Source organism: Kogia breviceps, chromosome 2 (assembly GCF_026419965.1).
Source record: "Kogia breviceps isolate mKogBre1 chromosome 2, mKogBre1 haplotype 1, whole genome shotgun sequence".
NCBI lineage: Eukaryota > Metazoa > Chordata > Mammalia > Artiodactyla > Physeteridae > Kogia > Kogia breviceps.
Window position 1 is genome coordinate 25,975,230 of NC_081311.1, and position 24,732 is coordinate 25,999,961.

At 40.4% G+C, this 24,732-nt stretch overlaps 1 protein-coding gene across 11 annotated transcripts in view; it reads left to right on the top strand.

The window, feature by feature from the left end:
* NT5C2 (5'-nucleotidase, cytosolic II) overlaps nt 1–24,732 on the top strand; it is a 151,488-nt gene that overhangs the window by 37,456 nt on the left and 89,300 nt on the right. Inside the window, exon 1 of one of the 11 annotated variants that reach the window (XM_059054113.2) lies at nt 10,555–10,658. The exons of 7 other annotated variants lie outside the window; for them this stretch is intronic. The gene's annotated coding sequence lies outside the window, so the exon portion shown is untranslated. Of the gene's footprint in view, nt 1–10,554; nt 10,659–24,732 lie in introns of those variants that run through there. 3 more of the 11 variants (XM_067024768.1, XM_067024759.1, XM_067024770.1) reach the window with 3 other exon arrangements.

Below are 24,732 nucleotides of genomic sequence, written 5' to 3' on the forward strand. Positions count from 1 at the left end.
TCCATCTTCATAGCTAGCAATGGCCAGCTAACTTTCTCACATCGCATCACTGACGCTGACTCTTGTCCTTCCCTCTTCTACATTTATTTTTTTTTTTTTAAGATTTATTTATTATTTATTTATCTTATTTATTTTTGGCTGCGTCGGGTCTTAGTTGCACACGTGGGGTCTTTGTTGAGGGATGCTGGATCTTTTGTTGTGGTGCGTGGGCTTCTCTCTAGTTGTGGAATACTGGTTTTCTCTTCTCTAGTTGTGGCACACGGGCTCCAGGGTGCGTGGACTCTGTATTTGTGGCATGTGGGCTCTGTAATTTGCGGCACATGGGCTTTCTAGTTGAGGCCAGCGAGCTCAGTAGTTGTGGTGCGTGGGCTTAGTTGCCCTGCGGCATGTACTCCCTATTTAAGGTCAGCTGATTAGCAAACTTAATTCCATCTGCTACCTTATTCTCCTTTGCTCTATAATTGCGACACAGTCACAGGTTCTGGGGATTAGGCCATTATTCTGTTTACCACACCTGCTAAGGGATTAGATACAGATCCTAGTACTTAACCTATTCTCTCTTCTATTAGCATGGGTTTTCTTTCAGATAGTTAGCATCTGACCAAAAAATTAGTTGAAAATAATTGTTTTGGGTATGCTGAAAGTAAAAGTAATGAACTCAACTATCCGTCACTCAAATGAGAGATTTATTTACTTTTAACCCAATAGGACACTTGTTACAAGAGTGCTATAGATGCCAGGTAGGAGAGGACCCCAGTTTGTGGCAGGCTTAGAAAACTGTGTGGGTCTCAGGGACTGCACCCTCTTCGTGCCAATGAAATGTAATCATTGAGGGCTAGTATCTGACATGTGAAGTGGAGCCAAGAAAGGGGATTAAAAGACTGGTGCTCTGAAGGTGAGGTGACATAGTTTGTAATCCCTGATCATACAATTATGAGTCAGTTTCTTTGTTTGGGTCAATTGAATAGTTTCCATAGTATTGAAAAACTGCTCTTCACAGTGGCTCCTTGGACTAGCAAAGAAGGAAGAGACCCAAAAAGTCAGTTGTTGCCCAGGCAGCAGGCAGCAGGCAGCAGGAGGTGGCTCAGACTAGCTGCTGCCGTGGCAACATTGATTACTGTCACAGGCAGGCATGTGGTAGGTAGATAACAATTTCAGAGAACACATGGACCACCTGCATCAGAATTACCTGGAGAGTTTGTTTAAATATGAATTCCCAGGCTGCACAGCCAGAGATTGGGATGAGATCTGGAATCTGCCTTTTTGAAAGGCAACCCTTATTCTTTTTTTTCTTTCAATTTATTTATTTTTATTTATTTTATTTTTGGCTGTGTTGGGTCTTTGTTGCTGTGCGCAGGCTTTCTCTAGTTGCATCGAGTAGAGGCTACTCTTCGTTGCGGTGCACGGGCTTCTCATTGCAGTGGCTTCTCTTGATGCAGAGCACGGGCTCTAGGTGTGCAGGCTTCAGCAGATGTGGTGCGTGATCTCAGTAGTTATGGCGTACGGGCTCAGTAGTTGTGGCTCATGGGCTCTAGACCACAAGCTCAGTAGTTGTGGCGCACAAGCTTAGTTGCTCCACAGCATGTGGGATCTTCCCAGACCAAGGCCCGAACCCGTGTCCCCTGCATTGGCAGGCGAATTCCTAACCACCGTGCCACCAGGGAAGCCCAACCCTTATTCTTGATTGTAGTTTAAGAACCACTGACTGAAGAAAATAATGCATCCCTGTTACAAGTCCCTATACAAACCCTTGTTGTATATCCTTGGATGAGGCCTCACCTCTTTGCTGTGAAAACCAGAGCCACTTTCTTGCTTACGAAGGCCCAATCTTCAAAAGACAAAGTAGATGTGCTGTCCCAGGAATTGATAATGACAAATGCCCAAGTTTTGCAAGTGCTAAGAGTTTAAATAGTCCTTTCATGATTTCTGCAAGAATGGAACTTTTTTTTTTCCCCAAGGAACATCTAGTAACATCTCACAGAACTAGTCATGTCAAAATATACTTTGGGACTCCCAAAATAAATTTCCCAAACGGGTGAAATGCTGTTCAATATCACTGGGAAGGACTAGGGTGGGACCCAAGCAGGTTTCGATATGAACCCAGTACTGGAGAGGATGGCTAAGATGCAGGACTGAGCCTCCCATATGATGGAGAGATACCATTCTTTCTGTAGGAAGGTGGGACTATAGCATATACATAAAGAACACCACACAGGCTTCCTAATTTTTCCAAGAATCACTGCTGTCATGAGCCACTGTTGCTGATGAGAATGTGTTCTTATCCCTTACATGAATTAAGAACAAGTGGATTAGTGGATGTGTGAAATTCAAAGTGTTTTATATTTCTCTAATACTACTGCAATACTTGTAACTCAAGGTGTGGGCAAATTCTGATTTGCTAGTTATAGTGAACACTCTTGACCTGCCTACCTAGCATCCATTCCCCACCCCTTCTCCCTGTCAAAAATCCCAGTTTTGGTCAGATATCCTCTCCATCCCCCAAACCCAGGGACAAATCTGATTAATCAGTGTATGATCCTTCCTCGGCAATGATTATTGGTCCTGGGGGTCTGCATGTGTCCTAATTCATCCCAGTGCTGTTGAAGGGAAGGACTTAGAATCTTTTGTTGACACAAGCAAGGATACTTGTAGCCATCCTACAAGCAATGAGGGGAACATGTTTTAGGATGAGGGCAACCCTGAAGGTTGCAGGACAGAGAAATGAAACCTGTTCCTTGTGGCAATGTCAGTGACTGAATGAATCGTGTACCCTGGAGTCCACAAGACCTCTGGATTTTCTTATTGTTTAAGCCTGTTTTAACTGGGTTTTCTATTACTTACGGTCAAAAAAATCTCCTAATGTCTACAGTTGCTCGTTTGCTTTGTACTCTCTGGTTTATGCATTTTATATGTAACACGTAAAAAAGTAAAAAGAAAGAAGATTAGATTGTGGGCTGAGAGAATAATGATCTGTGGGACAAAATTTGTTCATATAAAAGCTGTTGTGAGTTGTATGCTTCTTCCTGTATTATCACGCCTTTCAGTTCCCACAGGTGTCCGCATCCAGAAGACAAATTCATTAAATCAGTTTCTTTTTGTATTTCTTGTCTCAAAATTAATTATATGTGTCTAGCTTCCTTTTAGCACAGAATGTTGTTTACTGAGGTTGATGCAGAGTGCTAAGATGGGGACATTCAGTTAGGAAGTGCCTTCATTGACTAATGGCATAAAGCCTAAACTTACCTAGGCTTACCAAAGAAGTGGCTTTCCCGGTAGACGAGTGAACGCTCTTTCTCGTTCTGACATTAGTATGCCTTACTTTTTGGTCCTAATATAGATGCTGCTTAACCTGAACACGTGAAATGCTCTATAGGGGGCTGGCAGGTCTGGTCCCACAGTGAAGAGGGGTTCCATAGTAAGCCCAACAACTTACCACTTAGAGACCAAGATTGGAATGGTTGGTGTTGTAGCAGATCTACCTGGAAACAAATTGTACTACTGTCTCACTCAGGTTCCTGCTCCAAGAGACTGCTGACAACTTCACAAGGTAGAACGCAGGGATATAAGTCCTGATGTACTTTTTTTGGGTTTTTAAATAATTTAATCAAACTCAAAGCATTGTAAAAGGCATTAAAATTAAAAACAATCCTACCACACATTCATTTAGTTATTAATTAATTTATGTACAAATATATACGGAATTCCCAATGTGCCAGACCCTGGGCTAGGTGCTGTATCCTCTCTCAGGGGATGAGACAGACACAGTGGACAAGACTGTCCCTGCTCCTCTGGAGCTTACAGCCTAATGAAAAGGCAGATATTAAAGACATAATCACACAAATATTTAATTGCAATTGTGGGATGGGAAGGGAAGGTATGGGCAACATGAAAGAATACTGGAGTAGGGAGATTGGGAAGCCCTCTCTGAGCTACATTTGAGCTAAGGCCGAAAGGATGAATAGAGTTCAAAATGTAAAAAGAGCTTTTATGGAGGGACATGGGGACCAGCAACTGAAAGGTGGCAATTTGGAAGGAAATCAGTGAACATGGAGGAAATGGTCCTATTTATGTATTTGATTTCTTTTCTTTTCAGTTTTTTTGAAATATTTTTCCGTTTTATTAAAAAAATTTTTATCTGTGTAATAAACACTTACTTTTTTTCTTTTCCATTATGGTTTATCTTAGGATATTGAATATAGTTCCCTGTGCTATATAGTAGGACCTTGTTGTTTATCCATTCTATATGTAATTGTTTGCATCTGCTAACCCCAAACTTCCAGCCCACCCTCCCTTGAATTTTTTTTACTGTGGTAAAATATATATAACACAAAATTTGCCATTTTAGCCATTTTTAAGTGTACAACTTAGTGGCATGAGTACGTTCACAGTGTTATGCAACCATCACCATTGCCTGTTTCAACACTTTTTTCATCACCACAAACAGAAATTCTGGGCCCATTAAGCAATAACTTCCCATTCCTCCCCACTGCCTCGGTCTTTGGTAACCTCTGATCTACTTTCTGTCTCTATGAATTTGCCTATTTTAGATACTTCACAAAAGTAGTATCATATAATATTTGTCCTTTTGTGTCTGGCTTATTTCACTTGGCATAATGTTTTCAAGGTTTATCCATGTTGTAGCAGTACCAGAATTTCATTTATTTGTATGACTGAGTAATAGTCCATTGTATGGATGTACCATACTTTGTTTATCCATTCATGTGTTGATGGCCATTTGGGTTGATTCCACCTTTTGGCTACTATGAATGATGCTACTATGAACATTGGCATATGAGTGTCCGTTTGAATCCCTGTTTTCAGTTCTGGGGACTGTACCCAGATGTAGAATTTCTGGGTCATATGGTAATTCTATGTTTAGCTTTTTGAGGAACCACCACAGAGGCTGCACCATTTTACTTTCCTACCAGCAATGCAGGAGGGTTCCAGTTTCTCTACATCCTTGCCAACACTTACCTCCCTTTTTTTTTTTCTTAAAGTAGGTATGAAGTAGTATCTCTGTGTATTCGATTCTGACTCTTCTGTCTCCTCAGGAATCCATCTATACTGAAACTCTGAAGTTTTTCAGGACCACTAATCTGGCATGGGGCTTATAATGACTTGCCTTCATCTTTTACCCAAGTGTTTAATTTCCTAAATAGATATTCAGCAACTCTGGGGTAAAATGTGGGTGGGGAATCAATCAATTTATTTATTTATTTATTTTTGGCTGCGTTGGGTCTTCTTGGCTGCATGCGGGCTTTCTGTAGTTGCGGTGAGCGGGGGCTACTCTTCATTGCGGTGCGCGGGCTTCCCATTGCGGTGGCTTCTCTTGTTGCGGAGCACGGGCTCTAGGTGCACGGGCTTCAGTAGTTGTGGCACGTGGGCTCAGGAGTTGTGGCTCACGGGCTCTAGAGCACAGGCTCAGTAGTTGTGGCCCACAGGCTTAGTTGCTCTGCGGCATGTGGGATCTTCCCGGTCTAGGGCTCGAACCCGTGTTCCCTGCATTGGCAGGCAGATTCTTAACCACTGTGCCACCAGGGAAGTCCCGGGGGATCAATTTAGATTTCCAGTATTTACTGCCTGGTAGATGTTTGATAAATAGAACAATTGTGATGGAGGTTGCAGATCTTATCTCTCTCATGTTGTAAACACCCAGTGGAAGTTTCCAACAGGCACCTCAGAGATCTTTGCTTGATTCAAATGAATTAATTTTCATGAGTATATGAGGCAATTGATCGGTTGGTTACATTCCATTAATTTGAACTGCAGACCTGATCTCTGCCACTCCTCTGCTTTATGCTGTCAAGTACTCTCCATTGCACTTAAGATAAGGCTGCAGATGATTTATATGGTCTTATAGTGCCCTGTGAGGTCTGGTTCTGCCTCCTTACGGACCATCTTTTGCCACTTTCCCCCTTTCCCTCTAGGCTCTGATCATTCTGCAGATAATACAAGGCTCATCCCTACTTCAGGGCCTTTGTGCCAACTGGTCCCTTTTTCAGGGATTCTCTACTCTTCCAAGTAAGCCCCTCTCTCACTTTTTTTTTACGTAAAAAAGTCCTATTCATCCTTCAGAGCTCAGCTGAGATGTTCCTGACCCTCTCCCTACCCCAAAGCCAGGCCCCTATTTTGTTCTCCCTCAAAGCATCTTTTACTTTTCCTGCATAGCACTTACTAATTGTTGTAAAATAATTACTTGTTTAAAGTCCATCTTTCCAGGCAGTCAGAAACCTACATGAGGGCAGAAACTCACGTCTTTATTGATCAGTGTTAGGCATATGGAAGGAGTTCAGTGCATATTTTTGAAGACATGTAGGTGCTCCTAAGTCTTACATGGATGTCCTGTCTCTCAAATTGGACTAGATGTTTCTAGCTGGACTAAATGTTTTCTGATTGTCTCCTTGAATAATGCATTATCACAGTAAGTGCTGACCCTATGCTGTTAGAGAAAGATGGATGAAAAATAGAGGAGACTTCCAAGGTGGCTGATTGGATCTATGACTGAATACTTCCTGGGAGAAAGATCTGGGGGCAGGCTGTTTCTAGACCATAGGCCAGGGTATTGAGCAATGCTTGCGTTTCTCTTAGGGATTCTGCCAAGAAGCAGAAAACTGATAAGTGACCTGTAAACGTAGCTCACATTCTGGGTGACTCAGGGTTTATGGTATTCTAGGGGGAAATTGTGTTAATCAGAGGGGTAGGGTAGCCATGTGGGTGCTTGGGCAGGAAGTTTGGTGAGAAGCCATCCAAGGCCACAGTGGGATGGCCTTTCTTGTCAAGTATTGCCTGGGCCCTTCCGCCAATGTCAAGTCAGAGACACCAAGCAAGCCACTTAAGGCTCTTCATTGCTTCCTCAGGCTCCCCAACCCTCTGTTAGAAGGTTGTTTCATAGTTGGCATGGCTTGTCTTACTCCTGAAAGTCATGAGACCAGGTATCTTGTCCTTTTGCATTTGTAAAATTAATTTGATTTAAAAAGCAATGCATGGGACTTCCCTGGTGGTGCAGTGGTTAAGAATCTGCCTGCCAGTGTAGGGGACACGGGTTCGAGCCCTGGTCTGGGAAGATCCCACATGCCGTGGAGCAACTAAGCCTGTGCACTACAACCACTGAGCCCGCACGCCACAACTACTGAAGCCTGTGTGCCTAGAGCCCATGCTTCGCAACAAGAGAAGCCACCTCAATGAGAAGCCCACGTACCTCAATGAAGAGTAGCCCCCACCCGCTGCAACTAGAGAAAGCCCGCGCGCAGCAACAAAGACCCAATGCCACCAAAACAAATAATTTTTTTTTAAAAAAGCAATGCATGAGTACATTTATCTTCTAAAACATTAAAACTAAAGCTAATACCCCTTTGAACATTATCCACAATCTTGGTCCTTTATCCCTGTCTTAAAGATAACCTCTGATAAAAGAGTTTGGCAGGTAGCCTTACAATCTGTTTTGAAAATCTTTTACAAACTTAATATGTAATTGTCTTAGTTCAGGCTGCTATAACAGGATGCCAGAGATTGGGTGGTCTATAAATAATAGAAATTTATTTCTCACAGTACTAGAGTCTGGGAAGCCCCAAAGCAAGGTATCAGAAGATTCAGTGTTTGGTGAAGGCCCACTTCCTGGTTCAGAGACAGCTGTCTTCTTGCTGTGTCTTCACAGGGCAGAAGGGAGTGGGCAGCTCTCTGGGATCTATTTTATAAGGACACTAATTCCATTTATGAGAGCTCTGCCCTCACGACCTAATTACCTCCCAAAGGCCCACCTTCAGATACCATCACATTGGGGATAAGGTTTCAGCATATGAAATTAGACGGGACACAAATATTGTCTATAGCAGGGAGGATAAGAAATAATGGTATTTCTGTGTTTTATATTAACTTTTTATTTTGAAATAATTTAAGATTTACAGAAGAGTTACAAAGATAGTACAGAAAGTTTCAGTGTACCCTTCACTCAGCCTGTCCTAGTGCTACCAGCTTACATAACTCCAGTTCAGTCATCAAAACGAAGAAGTTAACATTGGAACAATACTATTAAATAAACTATAGACTTTATTAGAACGTCACCAGTTTTCCCACTAATGTCCCTTTTCTTTTTCAGGATCCAATCCAGGATCCCACGTTGTGTTTAGTTGTGTTGTCTCCTTCGTCTCCTTCAATCTGTAATAATTCTCAGTCTTTCCTTGGTTTTCATGACCTTAACACTTTTGAAGAGTCCAGGTCAGGTATTGTGTAGAATGTTCCTCAATTTGGGCTTGTCTGATGATTTTTCATGATTAAACTAAAGGTATGCATTTTGGGGAGAGTTTTTTAAAAAATATCAATCAATCTCATGGTGCAATTTTCTATTTTCATTCAACAATATGCTTTTGAGATAGATCTATATTAACATATATAGATCAGGGTCATTTATTTAAAATTCTCTACAGCATTCCATTATATAAGTATTCTACATTTTATTTAGCCATTCCCCTATTGCTGGGCATTATGGCTGATTCCAAATTTTCTTTATTAGCAGTATCATAGTAATTATACTTGTACATACCTCCATAATATGGAGTTATGGTAGATAACTAGAAGTGGCATTGCTGAGACACAGATTTAATAGATGTTGTCCAATTGCCCTCTAAATGGCTGTGACAATTGACATTCTTTTGATATCATGAAGCTTGAAAATTGTTGCCAGTTTCTGTTTTAATTTCCATTTCCCTGGTTACTACTGAGGTTGGGCATCTTTTTGTATTCTTATTGGCAATTTATATTCTTTTTTCTGTGAACTGCCTATTTCCATTTGCCCATTTTTCTAGTGAATTTTTTTCTTATTGATTTGTTGAGACCTTTATATGTTCCACATACAAATCCTTTGTTTTATATATTACAAATGCTTTCTCCTAGTCTGTTATCTCTTAACTTTGTTTCCCATTTTTTTCAAGTTATTTCATCTCTCTGATTAAAAAAAATTTTTTTTGTTTTTTTTCTTTTGGAAACAAAGTTCTTGATTATAAAAGTAATATAAACAATGTAGAAAATCTGGGAAGTTTATGAAAAAGTATAAAGAACAAAAGAAACCACCCCAAGTCTTATCGTTGAAAGGAAACCACTATGAACATACTTAATTACGTATTTCTTTCAAGTGTTGTGTGTGTGTGTGCACGCACAGTTTTTGCTCAGATGAGATCACATTGCATATATATATTTTTTCTATTTGCTTAGTGCTATGGTCTTTAGACACAAACTCTGGCCTTCTTACACGTGCCCTTGGTTTAAAGGTAGTGTCAGACTACCTTCCAACTCCTATTTCTTCTCCCCACATATCCTGAAAAATCTAGTAGGTGAGAGCCCCAAGCCCTGTCCTCAGCTGACCTGAAGTTGGCTCAAAAACACGACAGGGTAGAAATGCTCCAGCAGAGCACTTAATAAAATGTCTTGGAGGTTTTAGCTGACTATAAGTTCAATGAGTCAGTAGTGCAGCTACCAAGAACTTTATTGCTTGAATGCAAGGCAGTACAAGGAGGAAGCTACAGTCCTGCTCTGCTCTGATGGTACCACAAACATTTGGTTCAGTCTTGGGCAACGTACTCTAAAATAGCCACAATCAAACCGAGTAGGTGCGTGAGAAGAATGAGGACAAAGACCCTCAAAACGAGGACAAAGGAGAAACAATGGAAGGAATGGGAGATACTGGTCTGGAAGAGAGAAGACTTTGGGCAGAAGTCTTCAAGTATCTGAAAAGTGGAAGGTGGGAGAGAGATTAGACCTGTTGGTTCTCTGAGGCTCCAAGGGATAGGACTTGGGCCAGAGAGTGGACGCTTAAGAAACACCTTCTGGCTGGTCAGAGCTACCGAGACTAAGGAATGCATTGCTCTGGAAATAGTGGCTTTCTGTCGTTGAGGAGTCTTTTTTCAGATGCAAGTTGGTGGTGGGTGGGTGGGAGTTGATATAATAATGAACATTTCTTTAGTGCCATGTGCCAGGACTGTGCCGAGGATCTTACCTCTGTTATCTTATTTCATCCTGTCACCACCCCATGATGTAGGTACTGTTGTTTTCCACCCCTATATTGAAGATGAGGGAACTAGGTATGATGAAGTCAGGTGTATCGCCCAAAGTGACACAGTTGGCGAGTTGTGGAACTGGGGTTCCAACCCTTTCTGACAAACTCCAAAGCCGGTACTTTCAGTCATCATTGGGATTCAGGCGTGGTATGGGAGTCTGGACCAGAGGGTTTTTGAGGTCCGTTCGACTGGAAGATACTGTGGCTGGGAAAACGGATGCCCCCACCCCCCTAAGAGAAAGCGTCGGGGTGTAAGTGAGGTAGTCCAGGGCCCTGCAGAAGGCCCAGGGATGGAGACCTAAAGGACACGGAAGGGTTGTCAGCGTGCGTCACCCCACAGCTCAGCAGTGGGCAATGTTCTGTTGTTTGAAGATCCCCAGACCCACGCAAGGGACCGGGACGCAGCCCGCCTCGCGGTTCCACTCCCGCAGCGCGGCCAGGGAGCGTCGCGAAGGCCGGGTTCTGCGGCGGAGCTGGGGGACGGAACAGCGCGCTGGTCCCTGGCCGGGCGCGAGCCGGGGGCGGTGCCGGGGCGGCGGGAGATGGGAGGGCGCACGCCCGGGCGGCTGCGGCAGTTGCGCTCTGGGTTTGCTGCTGTGCGGTGGGGCCGGTGAGTGCGGCGGGACCGGCGGGCGGGAGGGGAAGGAGAGGGCGGGCGAGGGAGCGAGGGAGCGAGGGAGGGTGCGCGGCAGAGCGCGCGACCTGGGCCTGGGCCCCCCGCCTGCCCCCGCCCCGGCCCTACTCGGCCGCTACGCCCCTCAGGCCCCGCTCGTCCGGGCGCCCGCGGGAGAGCTCGCGGACCCCACACGCCTCCAGCCCCAGGTCGCCCCCGCCTCGGAGCAGCCCCTTGCTCCGCACCGCGGCGACGCCCCCTGCTCCGCGTCACTCTCGCGCCATTGTTTCCTGGCCTTGGGCTCTCTGGGAGCCGCCCTACCCTCGGAGCGCGGCCCTTCGCCTCGCCGCTTTCCGGCCCGGTGCCCTGCTTTTCCCTCACGCTGGTGGCAGCCCCCATCCCGCCTCAGACGGACGCCTCTTTATTCAGTTGTGCTTATATTTTACGGCCGACGCCTGGCCTCCTCCCGTCCGCACTCGAAGCCTGCTTTTCCGCCCTGTTAATGGACTTCCCCACCCCTTGCGCGTTCCCGGTCAACCCCGAGGAACTAGCCAGTCGCTGTGTTAGGATGCAAGGTTGACAGCGTTGTAGCAAGAACCACCAGAAATTGCCAACTGAAAGCCCACATGCCAGTTTCGTCGTTTGCAGCACTTCCTGGAAAGCTTACACCGAATTGCAGGCCGCCGCAAAGAAACGTGCTAGTGTTTCCCAATGGCTCCCAAGTCAGGGGCCAACTGTCCGGTGGCAGTCTATTCCTTTCCTTTTCCTGGGGGTACGCTGAAGCCCTCGAGAGCCGAGAGTGAGATGCAAATCCGAGGCCTAAACCATTAGTTGTAAGCATGACGTTTGGGGGCTTTTTCTTCGGTAGGGCTTAGCTTTTAAAGGCAGTAGGAAAAAATAAAAAAATAAAAATAAAAGCAGTAGGTAGAGTTGGATGTCAGACGTAGTGTTTTCCTGACTTTGGGCCGTTATTTTGAGGATGCATTGTTAAGTGCAGTGCTTTGCAATGACTAGTCACCATTATAGGGTTGTGTGTGTGTGCGTGTTCGGGTGCCGACAGGTTCCTCTTGATTGAACTTGTTTCATAATGCGTATATACTGTTCATTTTGCCTCTTAAGGCAGCGGATGCAAACTCTGGTAACTGTAATGTGGAACAGTGCTATTTACCGTGGAAACTTAATGTTATTGAGGTCTTTTTAGATATTTACCTCGACACTCTTCAACACTGGTTAGAATTTATCCAGATGAAGACATCCAGGCCTGAAGAGGTTAAGTTCAAGAAGACACAGCTTGTAATTAAAAGTAGAACTCTGCATGCTGGGCTGATGCTAGCGCACACAGACTTTATTTTTGAAATGCATTTCTATTGCAGTGTAAGCCACTACATTTCGGTATAAGTGCTGCATTACTCTCATCAACCCAGACTTTAGATTTTATTTAATTAATTTATTTTTTAATAAATGTACTGTTACTGTAACAGTAACAGTAGTCAACCATGCCTGGCATACAGCCTTTCAGTAAATTTTTGTTGAGTGAATGTAATATTCTGAGCTGCTTAGACATCTCGGAACACAAAATGTTAAATATCACAAGGCATATGTTAAATTACATGTCAGCAGTAAAGGTCATCAATGCAAAGGCACGTGAGCCAGGAGGCAGCATCACATATGTTTAAGGGCCTGGGTTTTGGAGTCTGGGTTTGAGACCTGGCTTTGCCACTTAACATCCATGCACCTTGGAGAACTTAACTATAGAGAGCTTCACTCAGTTTCTAGAGAATTCATCTACTTTTCATTTGTGGAGGCTCTGTAACATGCAGTACTGTTTTCTTTCATTCAAAGTGAAGAGATTGCTGTAGGTTGGTGGGATCAGGGAAAACATCATAGAGAAGGTGACACTTGAGAGTAGGAAGAGGATGCAAAAGTGGAAATATTGAGGGTTTACTGAATAGATTGTTCTCACTAAAGCAAATGGCTTGGTAGGTCAATACTATGAGATAAAACTGGAGAGGGAGGACTTCCCTTGTGGCGCAGTGGTTAAGAACCCGCCTGCCAGTGCAGGGGACACGTGTTTGATCCCTGGTCCGCGAAGATCCCACATGCCGCAGAGCAACTAAGCCCGTGCACCACAACTACTGAGCCTGCACTCTAGAACCCGTGAGCCACAACTACTGAGCCCGCACTCTAGAGCCTGCGAGCCACAACTACTGAAGCCTGCTCCACAACAAGAGAAGCCTCCGCAGTGAGAAGCCTGCGCACCTTGCCACAACTAGAGAAAGCCAGTGCACAGCAACGAAAACCCAACACAGCCCCCCCAAAATAAATAAATTTAAAAAAACAAAACCAAAAAAAACCTGGAGAGAGAAATTCCAGTAAACTGTTTCCAAGATAGGCTACATGGGTTTCTTGCAGATAGAACAGAATTAATGAAGTAAGACAGCTCTTATTTATGAGTAGCTGGTGTTTGTTTCGTTTTTTAAGTTCAGACCTGAAAAATTATTTGCTTTAAGGAAATTCATAGCAAATTGTTATGCAGTGCTAAGGTCCTTGTTATTTGACACAGTTAATACATTTTTAAAAATAATTTTTTAGGGTTTCCCTGGTGGCGCAGTGGTGGAGAGTCTGCCTGCTGATGCAGGGGACATGGGTTCGTGCCCCGGTCCGGGAAGATCCCACATGCCGCCGAGCGGCTGGGCCCGTGAGCCATGGCTGCTGAGCCTGCGCTCCGCAACGGGAGAGGCCACAACAGTGAGAGGCCCGCGTACCGCAAAAAATAATAATAATTATTTAAAGCATTTAAAAAAAATTATTTTATTTTTGGCTGCATTGGGTCTTTGTTGCTGCACGCCGACCGGGCTTTCTCTAGTTGTGGCGAGCGGGGGCTACTCTTTGTTGCGGTTCATGGGCTTCTCATTGCGGTGGCTTCTCTTTTTGAGGAGCACTGGCTCTAGGTGCGTGGGCTTCAGTAGTTGCGGTGCATGGGCTCAGTAGTTGTGGCTTGCCGGCTCTAGAGCGCAGGCTCAGTAGTTGCGGCTCACGGGCTTAGTTGCTCTGTGGCATGTGGGATCTTCCCAGACCAGGGCTCGAACCCGTGTCCCCTGCATTGGTAGGCGGATTGTTAACCACTGCGCCACGAGGGAAGCCACACAGTAAATCTTATATGACTTCTTACCATTTGAAATTTGTGTTCTATGATTGGTTACCAAGGTTTGCAGTGGCTGTTTTTTTTTTCCTTTCTGTGGAAAACAACTTTAGCAGCAACTCCCACCCCCACCCCACCCCCCACCAAATAGCAAAATTGCCAGCAGAGCAGCAAAATAGCCGCCCTTTTAGGTGGAATACATACTCCAAAGGATTAAATTGCTTTGGAGAGTGTTGAACTATTTGTTCCTACCTTTTGTGTGTTTCTTTTGGTTGGGAAGCGTTATCAGGAGTGTGAGATGAAAAAGCCTGCTGTGTCAGGATCTCCTTGGAAAGAGAAGACTGAAATCTGGTGCCTGAAGTTTAATGGCTAAAAATACACGTGTGTGTGTGTGTATATATATATATATATATATATATATATACATATATATTTATATACATCTCAGTAAATTTGTTGGGTACAGTAGGCCCATCGTATCTGGATGCAGAGCAGGGGAGAAAAACAGAAGGGCGACTGTAGTGCTCCATTTTATGTAAGGAGCTTGAGCATCCCGGAATTTTGGTATCTGTGATTGGGGGGTGTCCTGGCACCAACCCCGACGGATATAGAGTGACTGCTGTATTAGTATTTCTGTTTCCAATGTCCAGTGGAGTATATGTTTTTTAATGCTCCTTGGTTCAATTTAATGTGGTTTCTTTAATGTTTTAATTTAAATCTATTCAAAAATATGAAATATTTCAAAATACAGGAAATAATGAAATGATCATCTTAATTATAGACCATCATATTTATTTTGGTTTTTTTACCCATTTTCTAATTGTGTAGTCTCTCTTTTCAATTTACTATATTTTTCAAAGGGATAAAATTGCAGATACAGTTGAGGCCTGTATGAATCCTTGCTGATCCTATTACCCTCTCTTTCCCTGTCATGAATTCAGTAATTATCATTCCCATTATGTTTGTATACTTTTACTAATATGTATATATCCCTGAAAGTGCATATACTTTTGTTTAATGTATTATGCACATTATTCTGCAACTTGGTTTTTTATTCAACATTGTTTTTATTTTTTTTGAAGATATGATTTTATGATAAAGCACTGATGAAAGAAGCTCATATGAAGATTTTTTTTTTGGAGGGTGGACAGTGTTTAACTTGTTGCCCAGCCTGTGTTTCCAAGTCTGTCCCAATGTTGGGGCTATTCTTTTTTAAAATTTATTTTATTGATGTAACATTGATTTATAACATTATATAAGTTTTACAAGTACAGTGTTTTATTTCTACTTCTGTATACCCTTTGCTCACCACCAAAAATGTAGTGTCCGTCCATCACCATACAGTTGCTCCCCTTTACCCATTTTGCCCTCCCTCTCCCACTCCCCCTGTGGCTCACTACTACTCTGTTCTATGGTTTTGTTTGGTTTGGTTTGTTTATTGTTTGTTTGTTTGTTTATTAGTTTTTTATATTCCACATGAGTGAAATCATGTTGTATTTGTCTTTCTCCATCTGACTTATTTCACTTAGCATGATATCCTTAAGGTCCATCAATGTAGTTGCAAATGGCAAGATTTCATCTTTTTATGGCCGAGTAGTATTCCATTGTGTGTGTATGTATATATACCCCACATCTTTTCATCCACTGATGGGCACTAGGTTGTTACCAGTCCTGGCTATTGTAAATAATGCCGGGATGAACATAGGGGTGCATGTATCTTTTTTCAGATTAGTGTTTTCGTATTCTTTGGATAAATATCCAAAAGTGGGATAGCTGGATCATATTAATTTTTTGAGGAATGTCCATACTATCTTCCATAGTGGCTGCACCAGTTTACTTTCCTACCAACAGTGTATGAGGGTTCCCTTCTTTCCACATCCTCACCAACACTTGTTATTTCTTGTTCTTTTGATAGTAGCCTTCCTGTCAGGTGAGAGGTGGTATCTCTTTGTGGTTTTAACTTGCATTTCCCTAATAATTAGTGATGTTATTTAACATTGTTTTTGCTACATATCCATGTTGGTAGATATATCTTTATTTCATTCATTTTAATTTCTCTATTATATTGCATTATATGAATAAGCCAGTTTATGAATATTTAGGGGGTTCTGCCTTTTTTGCTATTAGTAACAGTGCTGTAATAAACATTCTTGGATGTGTCATCTTGTTTACATGTGTGAGAGAGAATTCTAAGCCTAGGGAATTCTTAGGTGGTAGGGTATGAGGATCTTCACCTTTATTAAATAAAGCTGAATTATTTTCCAAAATACTAAACACAAAACACCCATCAGCAGGTTGTGAGAGTTCCTTTTTTACCATATCCTTACAAACATTGATATTGCTAGACTCTTAAATTTTAAAATCAAATTAAATTTCATTTTAATTTGCTTTTCCATTTATTGTAAGGATTTATTCCATTTGAATCCATTTATTGTAAGGTTTTCTTTAATATAAATTGCTTCATTCTTTTTCTGTTGGTTCATTTTCTTTTCCATCATTAGTTTGCAGCTCTCTTTATCTCTACTTTATACTAATCCTCTCTCAGTTACGATGTTGCAAAAATCTTCTCAGTGGTTGCTCTTTACTTTTTGTTGTGCATAAGTTTTACATTTTTATTCCAACTTTTTATTTGAAAATTTTCAGTCCTACAGAAAAGTGCAGTGATAGTTCAATGAATACACATACCTTTCACCTGGATTCACCAACTGTTAACATTTTGCCATATTTACTTTTTATTTCATATATACATTTTTTTCCTAAGCCATTTAAAAGTAATTTGCAGACATCATGGCACTTAATCTCTTAAAAGATATACTTGAATATCCTAAAAACAAGGATGTCCTACAAAACTACAGTATAATTATCACATTTAATATGAATGCAACATTATTATCTAATATACAGTGCATATTAAAAATTTCTCAATTGTCCGAATAATGACCTTTATACTTAAATCTCCAACCCCACCCCGGTCCCGGGTCATGAGTTGCATTTAGTTGCCATGTCCCTTTAGTTACTTTTAATCAACAACAGGTCCCCAGACTTTTGTTTGTTTTCATAATATTGATATATTTGGAGAGTCCAGGTCAGTTGTTTTGTACAATGTCCTTCAATTTGGATTTGTCTGATCATTTCCTTAGATGTTTAAATTCAGACTGAATGTTTTTGGCAGGAAGAAGCTTTAAATTTTAACATAGTCAGATTTGTCTATCTTTTCCTCTATGGTTTGTGTTGTATTTTATCCAAGAAAAACTTCCCTACTTGATGTCATAGGGCTCTTCGTCTCTGTTTTCTTCTAAAAGTTGTATGGTTTTGCTTTTTTTTATATTTAGGCTTATAAATGCTGTTTGTTTTTTCTGCTTAGTCTACCTTTAATGTGGTGTTCAAGTAGCATTTGTGTTACACATTCTTTTTCTACCATTGTGTTTGTCATAAAATTACTCTGTAAATTCATAAAGACTGGATGGCTTTTGTTATGCACTAAATTGTGAAAATTTTGAGTTATCTGACCATGCTAAAGGTGTAGAGGTTGAAACAGCTGAAACATTCTGTGTGAAAATTGTAAAAATTTTAAGATATATTTGTAAGAATTTAAGCATGGTATGCTGTAAATAAGACCAAGATGAAACATCAGGATCTTTCACAAATCTGAAATCAGTAAATGCCATATTTTTAACCTTGGATTATTGACTTTTGCAGTAGGTTTGATGAAATAATCCTATGTGGAGCTAAGCTTTCGGGAACAAAAGAAACCTACAGATAGTAGATTAAGATTAGATTTAGGATACTTAAATTGACATGAAAAAAATGTGTGAAATTGTATAGCCTTTGCCACATAATTGACACTCTGAAGTTTTGACTCTGAAAGTAGAAACCTATTATAACATTCCTCCAAACATAAGGTACTACATTGAGCAGAGGCCCCTACATTGTGTAGAGGCAGCAAGTATTAAGCACTGTGGGCTCTAGTATTATAAATAATAATTTATTACACACTGTGTCAGCCACTGTTCTTAGCACCTTGCGCTTATTAATGGATTAAATCCTTGTTCCAACTCTGACCATTTTGGAGTTGAAGAAACAGAAGTGATTGTATAATTTGCTCAAACATAGAGCTCAGTTAGTGTTGAAGCCAGGTTTTGAACCCGGACAGAATGGCTCCAGAATCTGCACTCTTCACTACAAGTATAATTCTGTGACCCTGGTCAAATTATTTAACTTCTCTATGCCGTTTTCTTCTTTGTACAATGAAGATAATAATAATTCTAATTCATATGGTTATTGTGAGAAGTTAATTAGATAAAATATGTATAGAACTTAGAATAATACATGAAAAAAAGTGAGCACTCAATAAATGTTAGCCATTATTATGTTAGCGTTACTAAGGCATTGAACTTATGCGTGTCTCTGAATTTTTACCAAATGAGTGAAGTACACCATAAATATGAGTGTATATATACAAAAAAGTAGAAATACCATGGTGATTATTTCTGCCTTTCTGATTTTTATCTCTTTATTATTTTGAAAGAGGAAAGATAACAGCTAAAACAAAATTGAATGATCAGCCAGGAGCTCATTGGTTAGAGAATGAGTTCTTTTTGAAATAAAGCAGAATTTTTTTATCTGCCTTTTAAAAGAATATTCAGGAATGATTACTAAAGGTGCAAAGTGTTATATATTAGCTGAATGTAAAAACTTTTCAGCTCTGTTACCTTTATGCTTTTGAAATTATAGTTTAATTATACTTAGTTAATTATAGCAATGTTTTGAAGAAATAAAAATTATATTGTGGTCCCCCCTTATCTGCAGTTTCACTTTCCACAGTTTCAGTTACCTGCAGTCAACCATAGTCTGAAAATATTAAATGGAAAATTCCAGAAATAAACAATTCATAAGTTTTAGACTGTGTGCCGTTCTGAGTAGTGTGATGAAGTCGTGCACCATCCTGCCTGGGATCCACAATCACTGACATCCTCATGACTCAGTAATCCAGGATCACCCAAAGCTGATGATCCTCCTTGTGACATATCGTCAGGTCAATAGTAGCCTAACACTGTATCACAGTGCCTGTGCCATTCACCTTACTGCATCTCATTACGTAGGCATTTTATCATCTCACATCATCACAAGAAGGATGAGTACAGTAGCGTAAGCTATTTCGAGAGAGAGAGACCGCATTCATATAACTTTTGTTATGGCATATTGTTGGAATTGTTTTATTATTAGTTATGGTTGTTAATGTGCCTCTTATGTGCCTAATTTGTAAATTAAACTTTATCATGTGTATGTATATATGTAAAGGGAAAAATATAGTTTATATAGTGTTCTGTACTATCCACAGTTTCAGGCATCCACTGGGCATCTGTACTACATATTCTCAAGCCCAATCATTTAAAATGTTTTCTTTACATATTCTCTTGTTCCTTTTTGTCAACAACCATGTTATTGTTGAAGGTCTGGTATTACTCAAAACATTCAGTTGGAAGCAACCTTCATATGCAGATGTAGAACAAATATTGCATTCTGTGTGATATGGCAGAGGTAATGGAATTCTAGGAGTAGCAGCAGTAAAGTGTTCAGGGTAACATAAAATTCAAGTCTTTTTTGTATATTTTTGGAACTTTAGGAACCTATGCAATAAATTTACATTTTCTAGTTAACAGTTTCAAACTAGAGATTGGAGCATGTTGTTGCTTGAAGAGGAAAAACAAATTGTCCAGGCAACAGGTACTACATTTCTTATTTGACAAGATCTCTTCTCAGCTTTGTTTATTTTCTATCAGAGAACAAGGAACCTTTTGTTCCAAGGCCTGGTGTCGAAATGTTAGCAAAATACTACATTAATCAAGCTAAGAATCTTACTCGTTTCTGAACCAAGAGTACGATTTCATGAAGATTCATTTAGAGCATTAAAAAGAACTTGTGTAATAGTCTTGCATTTTCAGGCTTACACAGAATTTAGCTTCTGGAAAGCGAAGTGCTCCAAGTGTAGAGGTTTAGGAGTTTATTTCTGCCTGTATATATCAAGTCTGTAGTTCAAGGAACTGGGGATACAGCAGGGAACAAAAACAAGTCTCACCCTCATGAAACTTACATTTTAGAGAAAAGGACTTGATAGTACCAAACTGTCAAATACATTATGTCTGGAAGTGTAAATGTTCAAAAAAGAAAAACAAAATGGGGTGAGAGGATAGCAAGTGATATGTGTGGATAGATAAGTGCGATTTTATTAGTTGGAATTTGTATCTGTATCACTTGGTGTGTAAACTATGAATGTTGGTCTTTTATACAAATGTATAGTATAACTTGGGGCAAATGATATGAAGAACTCTGAATGAAAATAATGAAATGAAAAATGAACAAAAAACTGTTCCTCATAACTAAAAAATAGGAGTTAATGAAACATTTAACACAATTTATACGTAACACACTTTTAGGAGTCTTACTTTTTGGGAAAAATTAATATCCTTCATCTTAAAATATTTTATGTGCTTTTTTTCTTTCATGTATATTAGAAGGAACAAAGGTTACAAGAATACTTTCAAAGCTAAATTTTATTTCACAGTGCTGTTCTTTGAGTTAGGGGTGACCCTATTAACTACAGATACTGTGATTTAGGTTTTCAGCAGTATTGTTAGACAAATTAATCTAAATTTGGATCTGACTTCACTTGTTTTCCAGGGAATATATTTGTAAGTAAATTGATTTGTGGTCTTGTTACAGAGGGGACCCTTGATGGCAACATAATGATATAACCATCTAATTTACCTCTTTATTTTCTTGGTTTTACTTGCTCATCTGTCAAGGATTAGGATTATCAGGGGCCATGTGTAAAATGTTAGTATGATACCAGGCATACAGATGGACAATATAGCTTTAACTTTTCTTTTCCCATAAAGTAAACTAGTTTAATATGCGTCATATGCAAGTAAAGTTGTGTTTATGAAAATAAAATAAATTTCAGGCTGGTGAGAAAATTCAAAAAAGCCATTCAAAATTGTCCTTTCCACTCAAGTCTCAGAGCAGTGTTCATTGTTCTTAGAATGACAGTGGTTGATTATAAAACTTATAAATTCCTAGTTTTATATTTCAAAAACAAGAAAAATTCCAGTGAAGTTTAGTAAAACACCGAGTGTTCATATTTACTTAACTGTTATCATTACCCTTTTATCTATAGTGACACACTAATCCCAGTGAAAGATGAATATTTGGTTCACACTGCCATGTGTATAAAACACTTTGCACCTGTGCTACATACTGTGTTTAAGTGCTGCTTCTTTCTAAGTGAGCTACTGACATGACCTGAAAGAGACATTAAAATGGCCTTGCTAACCAGGCTGCAGATTGCTCACCAGGCCTACTCTGCAGTTTCAGTTACTCTTTGCTTCCTGTTTTCAGAAGTTGCCTGAAGCTTTTTGGGGCAGCTGGTTTCCCTTTCTTTGGGGGAGGATGATGTTAGTGGTGAAGGGAACTATGTATGTTTTGCCTAAGAAATATTTTTAAAGTGTGAAACTAAAATATTTTAAATGCCTGAGAGTTCATTTCAGTTGTTACTCTTCAGATACAACTACTTTGCAGGTTGGATATTTTATATTGAAACAAAGGACTGTTTCAATATAAACTGTACCACTGTTGCTTGGAAGGAATTAAAATTTGAGCTTTTTATTCAGCATTAGTCACTGCTGTACCTTACTGAAAAAACTACTCTTAAGCTTGACACTAAACAGGTGACAAAGTGTTTACCTGCTTATTGGAACATTTTTTTTTTTTTGCCAGATGATAATCAACGTCTATAATTTTACTGTCACTGTGAAGAATAGTTAAAGCATTAGATGGACTGACTCTGTGAATAGAGTCCAAAAGTCTGTCATAGTAATGCTAACATGTGTTAGATAAGATCATAGGAAAACTGTCAAATAAGGAACTTTTTGAAGATGATGATTTAAGAAAATCTCACCCCTGTACCTTCACATAACTATATAGACTTCATGGCAAATTTTATTTCATATTAGTGATAATATGGTTATTTAATCATTTATGTTTACATTTTTAGTTGAATAAAATCTTGTGTTATCTTTGCTGAGACTCTGTAACTTGAATTTTTAAAATAAAATGTATTCTGTTTAGTCCATGAATGATCCAAGAAAGTGCTTTGAATTTTTCCTACAAATAATTTGAAGAAAGTAATACAAAAAGAAGTTAAAATATATGGGGGAAATCTTTTGTTAGTGTAATTACTACCTCTAATTTGTAAGGAAAGAGGGAAAGAAAAGTCTGACTTTAAAAAAACAGTTTTTATCGAGGTATAAATACATACAACAAACTGTATATATTTAGAAGGTACAGTAAGTTTGACATATGTATATAACCATGAAACAGTCACCATAATTGAGGTAATGAACATATCACACCCAAAAGTTTCCTTGGGTCCCTCCCCACCTCACGCCTCCACTCTAGGCAACCGCTGATCTGCTTTCTGTCACGGTAGCTTAGTTGGCATTTTCTAGAATTTTATGTAAACAAAATCATGTAGGGTTCACTCATTTTTTTGTCTTTCACTCAGCATAATTTTGAGATTTATTCATGTTGTATATCAATAGTTCATTCCTTTTTATTGCATAATCATATTCCATTGTATGGATATAACACAACATGTATCCATTCACCTGTTCATAGACATTTGGGTTGTTTTCAGTTTCTGACTATGACAAACAAAGCTGCTCTGAATATTCATGTGCAAGTCTTTATATGAATATATGCTTTCATTTCTCTTGGACAATTACTTGGGAGTAGAAAGATTGGGACATACGTTTAACTTCTAAAGAAATGGTGGGAGTTCCCTGGTGGCCTAATGGTTAGGATTCCGGGCTTTAACTTCATGGGTCTGGTTGAATCCCTGGTCAGGAAACAGATCCTGCAAGACCAGCAGCGCGTAAAAAAAACAAAACAAAACCGAAATGGGAAATTGTTTTCCAAAGTGCTTGTACCATTTTTATATTCTCATCAGCAGTGTATTGGAGTTCTAGTTGCTCTTTATCCTCATCAAATTTGGCATGGTCAGTCTTTTGTGTTTTTTTTTTTTTTTCTTTTTGGCTGCACTTCACAGCACACGGGATCTTAGTTCTCCGACCAGGATTGAACCCGTGCCCCCTGCACCCTGCAGTGGAAGTGCAAAGTCCTAGCCAGTGGACCGCCAGGGAAGTCCCTGGTCAGAGTTTTTAATTTTAAACATTCTAATAGGCATGTAGTAGAATCTCATTATGGTTGTAATTTGCATTTCCCTGCTGATAAATGATGTTGAGTATCATTTCGTGTGTTTATTTGCCATCTATATATCTTTTTTTTTTTTTTTTTTTTTTGCAGTACACGGGCCTCTCACTGTCGTGGCCTCTCCCGTTGCGGAGCACAGGCTCCGGACGCGCAGGCTCAGCGGCCATGGCTCACGGGCCCAGCCGCTCCGCGGCACGTGGGATCCTCCCGGGCCGGGGGTACGAACCCGCGTCCCCTGCATAGGCAGGCGGACTCTCAACCACTGCGCCACCAGGGAAGCCCCTATATATCTTTTTTGATGAAGTGTCTATTCAAACACTTTGCCCATATTTTATTTTATTTTATTTATTTATTTATTTATTTTTATTTTTTATTTTTTATTTTTTTTTTTTTTGCGGTATGCGGGCCTCTCACTGTTGTGGCCTCTCCCGCTGCGGAGCACAGGCCCCGAACGCGCAGGCCTAGCGGCCATGGCTCACGGGCTTAGCCGCTCCGCGGCATGTGGGATCCTCCCGGACCGGGGCACGAACCCGCGTCTCCCGCATCGGCAGGCGGACTCTCAACCACTGCGCCACCAGGGAAGCCCAGCCCATATTTTAATAATTGGATTCTTTGTCTTGTGTTTTGAGAGGTCTGTATATGTTCTGGATACATGTTCTTTTATCGGACATGTGATTTGCAAATATTTTCCCTCACACTGTAGCTTATCTCCTCCGCTTTTCCTCCCAAAGAGTGATAGAAAACATTTTAATGGAAACATAATATGAAAATACAATTTTGTTTTGTTTATATTCCTCTGTTAGCCATGAAAAGGGACAAGTTGAGTATACAAACAAGATTGAAGAGACAATATTCCTAAGGGAGTAAAATATTTTAAATGTTTTTGTATCACTCATATACATATAAACCATAATGTGCAAAACAGATTAACATGACTTGTAATGCCAGCCTAATAGTAAGTTGATTTATTGTTTGTTTTATTTTATCCATCATCCCCTCACCTTACTGAGGTTTCTGAACAAATATTATTTCCTTATAGATACCTTCCAAGGTTTTCCTACAATATTATGATTGTCATTCTTTATCTCTTCACCTTATTTGTTTTACCTATACCACTTATCACTACCTGACACAGTGTGTTTGGTTACTGTCTTACTCCTCCACTAAGATGTAGGCTCCATGAAGCTGAGAATTTGTCTCTTCTGTTGTAGCTTGTTTTTTCCTCCTCTTATTGGTGTCTTCTGAAGAGCAGAAGTTTTAAATTTTGATGGAATCTAATTTATCAACTTTTTTGGGGGTTTTTTTGGTGGTACGCGGGCCTCTCACTGTTGTGGCCTCTCCCGTTGCAGAGCACAGGCTCTGGACGCACAGGCTCAGTGGCCATGGCTCACGGGCCTAGCCACTCCGTGGCACGTGGGATCTTCCTGGACCGGGGCACAAACCTGTGTGCCCTGAATTGGCAGGTGGACTCTCAACCACTGCGCCACGAGGGAAGCCCCCAACTTTTTTTCTTTTATCCATTGTGCTTTAGGTTTTGGAACTAGGAAATTTTGACTAACGCAAAGCTCACAAAGAGCTTATGTTTTCTCCTAGAAGTTTTATAGTCTTAGATTTTACATTTAGGCCTACAGTGCATTTTGAATTAATTTTTGTATATGC